This window comes from Acinonyx jubatus, chromosome C2 (assembly GCF_027475565.1).
Source record: "Acinonyx jubatus isolate Ajub_Pintada_27869175 chromosome C2, VMU_Ajub_asm_v1.0, whole genome shotgun sequence".
Classification (NCBI taxonomy): domain Eukaryota; kingdom Metazoa; phylum Chordata; class Mammalia; order Carnivora; family Felidae; genus Acinonyx; species Acinonyx jubatus.
Window position 1 is genome coordinate 152,379,688 of NC_069384.1, and position 7,685 is coordinate 152,387,372.

Consider the following 7,685-nt stretch of genomic DNA (forward strand, 5'->3'; position numbering starts at 1 on the left):
GTTTCTTGTATTGTTGATTTGAGCCATTCTGACAGGTGTGAGGTGATATCTCATTGTGGTGTTGATGGGTATTTCCCTGAGGATCAGTGATGTTGAGCATCTTTTCATGTATCTGTTGGCCATCTGGATGTCTTCTTGGGAGAAACATCTGTTTGTATCTTCTGCCCACTTTTTAAATGGGATTATTTGTTTTTCAGGTGTTGAGCTTTATACGTTCTTTATATATTTTGGATACTAGTCCTTTACTGGATATGTCATTTGCAAATATCTCCCCCCATTCCATAGGCTGCATTTTAGTTTTGTTGATTATTTCCATTGCTGTGCAAAAGATCTTGGTCCCAATAGTTTATTTTTCCTTTTGTTTCCCTTGCCTCAGGAGAACATTATCTAGAAAAAAGTTGCTATGACTCATGTCAAAAAAGTTACTGCCTGTGTTCTTTCCTAGGATTTTTATGGTTTCAGGTCTGACATCTAGGTCTTTAATCCACTTTGAATTTATATTTTTGTATGGTGTAAGAAAGTGGTCCGGTTTCATTCTGTATGTTGCTGTCCAGTATTCCCAACACTATTTGTTGAAGATATTTTCTTCTTCCCATCAAATATTCATTCTTGCTTTGTTGCAAACGAATTGACCATATAATTGTGGCTTTATTTCTGGATTTTCTATTCTGTTCTACTGATCTATGTGTCTATTTTTGTGTCAGTGCCCTACTGTATTGATCACTATAGCTTTGTAATATATCTTGAAGTAGGGAATTATGATGCCTACAGCTTTGCTTTGCTTTTCCACGATCACTCTGGCTTTTTGGAGTCTTTTGTTGTTCCATACAAATTTTGGGATCGTTTGTCCTAGCTTTGTGAAAAATGTTGGTATTTTGAGAAGGATTGCATTAAATGTGTAGATTTCTTTGGGTAGTATAGACATTTTAACAATATTTGTTCTTCCTATCCATGAGATGGAATTTCTTTTCATTTCTTTGTGTCTCCTTGAATTTCTTTCATCAGTGGTTTATAGTTGTCAGAGTACCATTCTTTCACCTCTTTGGTTCGGTTTATTCCTAGATATCTTATTATTCTGTGGCATTGGTAAATGGGATTGTTTCCTTCATTTCTCTTTCTCTCGCTTCATTATTGGTATATATAAATGCAACAGATTTCTGTATATTGATTTTGTACCCTATGACTCTACTAAATTTATTCAGTGGAGCCTTTAAGGTTTTCTGTATATAGTATCATTTCATCTGCAAAGTTAACGTTTTACTTCTTTACTTCTTCCTTATTTATTTGTATCCTTTTTATTCCTTTTGTTGCCGGGTTTCTGTGGCAACGACTTACAGGACTATGTTGAATAAAGTTGGTTAGAGTGGACAACCTTGCCTTGTTCCTGGTGTCAGGGGAAAAGCTTTCAGTTTTTACCCAGTGAGGATGATATTAACTGCAGGTTTTTCATAAATGGCCTTTACTATGTTGCGGTACGTTCCCTCTAACTCTATTTTGTTGAGGTCTTCTATCATGAATGGCTGTTGTGCCTTGTTAGATGCTTTTTTTCTGCATCTAGAAATGATCATATGGTTCTTATCCTTTCTCTTATTGATGTTATGTGCCATGTTGATTGATTTGTGAATATTGACCCACCGTTGCAACCCAGGAATAAATCCCACTTGATCCTGGTGATTTTTTTTAATGTAATGTTGAATTCAGTTGGCTAGTATTTTATTGAGAATTTTTGCCTTTGTGTTCACCGGGGATATTGGTCTATAGTTCTCCTTTTTAATGGTGTTGATATCTGGTTTTGCTATCGAGGTGAAGCCAGCCTCATAGAATGAATTTAGAAGTTTTCCTTCCTTTTCTATATTTTGGAATAGTTTAAGAAGAATAGGTATAAACTCTTCTTTAAATGTTTGGTAGAATTTGCCCATGAAGCCATCTGGTCCTGGACTTTTGTTGGGAGTTTTTCCATTACAGATTCAATTTCTTCACTGGTTGTCAGTCTGTTCAAGTTTTCTGTTTGCTTCTTTTGCAATTTTGGTAGTTTAGATGTTTCTAGGAATTTACCCATTTCTTCTAGTTTGTCCAATTTGTTGGCATGTAGTTTTTCATAATATTCTCCTATAGTTGTTTGTATTTCTGTGGGTTGGTTTTTATTTCTCCTCTCTCATTTGTGATTTTACTTATTTGAGTCCTTTCCATTTTTTTTCTTTATAAATCTAGCTAGAGGTTTATCAATTATATTGATTTTTTTTTTTTAAAGAACCAGTCCCTGGTTTCATTGGTCTGTTCTATTGGGTTTTTTGTTTTTTGTTTTTTTTTTTTGTTTGCTTGTTTTTGTTTCTATATCATTTATTACTGCTCTAATCTTTATTATTTCCTTCCTTCTGCTGGTTTTAGGTTTTGTTTGTTGTTCTAGTCCTAGCTCCTTTAGTTGTAAGTTTAGGTTGTATATTTCAGATTTTTCTTGCTTCTTGATCTAGGCCTGTATTGCTATATAATCTTTCCTCTTGAATCACATTTGCTGCATCCCAGAAGTTTCAGACTGTTGTGTTTTCATTTTCATTTGTTTCCATGTACTTTTTAATTTTTTCTTTCATTTCCATCATTTAGTAGCATGTTATTTAACCTCCACATATTTGCAGTCTTTCCAGATTTTTTCTTGTGTTTGACTTCTAATTTCACAGTGCGGGGGTCAGAAAAGATACATGGAATTATTTCAGTCTTGATTTTATCGAGGTTTGTTTGTGGGCTAATATGTGATCTATTCGGGATGATGTTCCATGTGGACTTGAAAAGAATGTGTATTCTGCTGTTTTAGGATGGGATGTTCTGAATATATCTGTTAAATCCATCTGTTCTCGTGTGTCATTCAAAGTCATTGGTTTTTTGTTGTTGTTGTTTATTTTCAGTTTAGATGATGTAAGTGGGGTCTTAAGGTCCCCTATTATTACTGTATTATTATCAGTTTCTTTATATTTCTTATTAACTTTTTAATGTATCCAGTCGTCCTATGTTGGGTGCATAAATATTTACAATTGTTATATCTTCTTGTTGGATTGTCCCTTTATTATTATATAATGTCCTTCTGTGCTTCTTGTTACAGACTTTGTTTTAAAGTCTATTTTGTCCAAAATAGGTATTGCTACTCTGGGTTTCTTTTGACATTCATTTGCATGATAGGGTTTCTTTTGACATTCATTTGCATGATAGGGTTTCTTTTGACATTCATTTGCATGATAGATGGTTTTCCACCTCCTCACTTGCAATCTGCAGGTGACTTTAGGTCTAAAATGGTCTCTTGTATGTGGCATGTAGATGGGTCTTGTTTTTTAATCCATTCTGTCACCCTATGTCTTTTGATTGGAGCAGTTAGTCTATTTCCATCCAAAATAATTACATATGTATAGATGTGTATTTGTTGCCATTTTACTATTTGTTTTGGTGTTGTTTCTGAAGATCTTCTCTGGTCCTTTCTTGTCTTTCCCTCTTTTGTGTCTTGCGGATATTCATTAGTCATACATGTCTTCTCCTTATTCCTTGCATGTTTATTAGTGGTTATTCATACATGGTTACCATTAGGTTTGTACATAACATCTTCTGCATTTAGCAGTCTATTTTAAGTTGATGGTCATTTAAGTTTGAATCCATTTTTTTCTTCTCTTCCTCCCATTTTATATGTATGTTGTTATATTTTATCTCTTCTTTTTGTGAGTTCCTTGACTGATTTTTTACAGAGAACTTCATTTTTACTGTTTTTGTGTCTCCTACCTCCCTACTGTCACTTTTTGTCTCTCTTTTCCCCACAAAGAGTTATTTTTAACATTTCTTGCAGGGCTGGTTTAGTGGTCATCAACTCCTTTAGTTTTTGTTTGTCTGGAAAACTCTTTATCTTGGAGGCTAACATCTTACTCAAATATGTTCTTACTGTCAGATAATAACATACGGAGAGACAACTGAAGAAAGCTATTAATATGGTGCCTGTAGCCTTCCCCATTGGACTTTGTGGTCATGTGATAATGAGTTTTACGCAGAAATCTACACAATAAGACTGGTGGGAATGCCCAGTGCTCACCCAAACTACAGCTGTTGATTAGCTTTCTCTGTAATTTTTCCGTGGCTGAAGTCATCCTGTCCTGCCATAAGTTAAATATCATTCACATATTCTTCTGTACTTGAACTTCTACGTTCTAAAGTTTTGCAAGTCACAACTTCCCTGAAACAATAAAATCCAGCGGCAAATCCTAAGCCCATCGCCCGGTGGGCTATGTCAGTATCACCTGGATGGCCTTAAAAATATCTGAACTCTTGTTCTGAGCTAGGATGTCTTAATTTAGTAATTCCAGGATTGGGCCAAGGATTCTGTGTTGTTAACGAGCTTTTGAGATCTATTGGCTGTCAAATTGCTTCATGTGAGGAGATGAAAGAATGAACTGAGTTTTATTCCAAGTGACAAAACTGTTATCTTTGACTTTGTGCCCAACCCCTGACAAGGGATTGCTAAGGAGACCTGGGAAATTAACCATGGCAAAGCAGAAGGTGACACGAACGTGGGGTGGTTATTAAAACTCTTTGCTGTGTCACCTCAAGGAATCACTTAACTTTTCTGAGTATCAATATCTTGCTTTCTAAAAATAAAATTTTAGACAAGACAGTGATCTTTGATCAGGTGACCAGGACCTTCCTCCAGGGTCACTGCAGCGGTGAGTCTGAGCAGGGGTTGGACAGACCAGGCCACACAAGGGCCCCTGTAGTTGAGTACTCCTTTTTGACTTGTTTACAATGTTAAATGAGATTGTGTCTGGAGAACGGGCTCCAGTGATAAAAGACTGGGCAAGACGTCTCCAAGGGCCATTCTGGTCCTGCTATTCTGTACAAATAGCCATTAAAGGGAGAATTACACCAGAACAGGATCGCTTGAGAAGGGAGGCTGATAGCACAGTCAGACCCACAGTTACCGAGAAATGAGGAGCAGCTCTGTCCGACAGACTTAGGGCAAAGCGTGGTCTCTCATTGATTTCTGCAGCTATTAGAAACGAACTCCCTAAGCTAAGGAAACAAGCCCGGTAATCATGATTCGAACTCAGCAATTGTGACCCTTTACTTGTCATGCTGTGCCTCTGTCATGCTGTTATACAAGGCCGAGCACTAATCATACTTGCCACATAATAACCTCTCCTAGAACACCTTCAGTGTGCGGAGAAGGTAGCCCCTGGTATATTTGGGACAGTCCTACTCCTTCTTCAAGATGTCACTCACAAACCACCCCAACAGTGAAACTGCTTCTGATCCTGCACATCTCCACTCGGGGAAGAATTCATCATTCCCAAACCTGAGTTTTCTCAGCACCTAATGTGGATAGTAAATAAAAATGACAGCACTGAATAGAATTTCTTCTCTGGGCTCGGTGTTCTTTCTTATCTCAGGAACTGCCAATGTTTTCCCCAAGTAATAATAATCATTTCATTTTAGTCTGTCTTTCCCCACCATCAGACTGAGCACTGCCTGGAGTTTAGCAATCTTTTTCGTTGATGAATGAATGAATGGATGGATGGTTGGGTGCTTTCTTTATACCTTCTATGTTCTCATTCTCCCGATCTTCCTAAATTCTCTTGACTCCAGATCAAAGCTGCTGGCCCTGATTCGGTGACTCAGCTGGACTGTGACTGAATGAAAAGAAAGAGCACTGAGGTATATGGCCGACCAGTGGACTAACTCATCTGATATTTACTTCCCCCAAGAGACACGTTAGCTTCCCTAATCTCCAAGTGGTGGTAAGTGTAGATTTGCTTCTTGAAGTTCGTAAACTTTGAGTGTGGAGAGGGAGATGGGGTGGGGAGGGGGGGAAGTATAGAGAAACCCTTTTAAACGGGCCCATCCTCGTTGAGGGGTTTTGTGCGTTCGAGTTAAAATGATTTTAACTCGTGTGTTAATTCCTGTGTGACTCTGGACAAGTTCCTTATTACATCTAAGGCTCAGTTTCTTACCTGTGAATGATATGTCACACCAGCATTGATGTCTTTGTATTTTTGTAACAATTTAAATTAGCCAATAGATATAAAAATTGTGCTCAGTGTTGTATCAGGGATGGCAAAGGAAATGTTCTAAGTATAGAAATTGTTTAAATTTTTTTATTTAAAAATTTTTTTAACATTTATTTATTTTTGAGAGGCAGAGAGAGACAGAGCACGAGAGGGGTAGGGGCAGAGAGAGAGAGAGTGAGACAGAATCTGAAGCAGGCTCCAGGCTCTGAGCTGTCATCCCAGAGCCCGATGCGGGGCTGGAACCCATGAACCATGAGATCATGACCTGAGTTGAAGTCGGAGGCTCAACCAACCGAGCCAGATGCTCCAAGAAAATTTTTAATTAGATGTTAAAAATTACCCTTTGTTAATCCACTGAATTCTAAATATAGGCTTTTAGTGATAAAATCTCTTGTCATTTCTGGGGTGGATCCCGATTTTCAAAACTAGTATGTGATTTGTCCTGGATTTGACACGTATTGGTGAAGAATCCTAAAGGCAGTACCAGAAAACAAGAATGAGGACAATGCAGATCATTTGTGAAAATGGCTGCAATTATTTTGCTCCAAGTATTGGAGCTCTTTTGTAATATAATTTCAGTCTCCCTCCCACCTGGGGGTGGATTTCTTGAATCTGGCCTGGGCTTGTGACTTACTTTGGACAGTAGACTGCAGCGAACATGAATGCCAGTTGCAAGCCTGGGCCTTCAAGTTTTCCACACCCATGTTTGCTCTTTTGGAAGCCTGCCTGACCACCATGAGAAATACATCACCTGCATACATGGTTGTTTCAAGCTACTGGGATTGAGGGTGGTTTCTTACGTACCAATAGCTAACTGATACAAACGACACGGGCTTTGAGATCTGCCAGCCAGATATCGAATAAGGGTTTCTACACCACATAAATGTAACCGATGGTGTATTGTGTGACACTGTCATATGCATATTGAACTGGATTTCCCCCAACTGTAGGATACTCAAACTTCCCCTCTGAGTAGGAAAAGGCCCGTTGGAGTCAGAGAGATTTGGCTTGACTACATACCTCAAACTTTATTCCGACTTAAAATTGCAACCTCAAGCTGACTGTAAACGACCAGGAGATCCTTACAATTGTCACACACACATCACAGACACACAGATATCCCTTCACGTTTGGCTTTTCCATAAACACCTAGAGATCTTTCTTGCTACATCCGTAGGTTTGCGAGGTGAGAATTTTTAAGGATGAGGTGTAACAGCAGAACAAGAGCTGGAGAGTAAGGAACTAAATAGGATTTAAGCTTTGCTGTTATTCCATGAATCACGATTCTACCCTGTTCCCCGCTGACTGAATGCCATCAAGTTGAATCAGATAATGTCCACAAAACAGTTTATTCCCCAGAGATAGGCTCTCATTTTAAAAGATGTTTTATACAAGGAGGGTTACGTTCACATTCCCCCAAAGCCATTGCTTGCCTTCCTTCCTCCTCTCTTTTTTAAAGTTTCCTCTTCAGTGTAGATCATCTGCTGTGGTTGTAAGTGAGCAGCTTTGTTGGTCACCCATGCTCCTTCGTTTTGAATAAGGTTGCACTTCTGGTGATGCTTAATTTTCTTAATTAGTGCACAATCAGAAAGGTAGAACCTGAAAGTCATGGGCAATATCTTCCAGTCAGCAACTCTACATGTGATCCGAGAA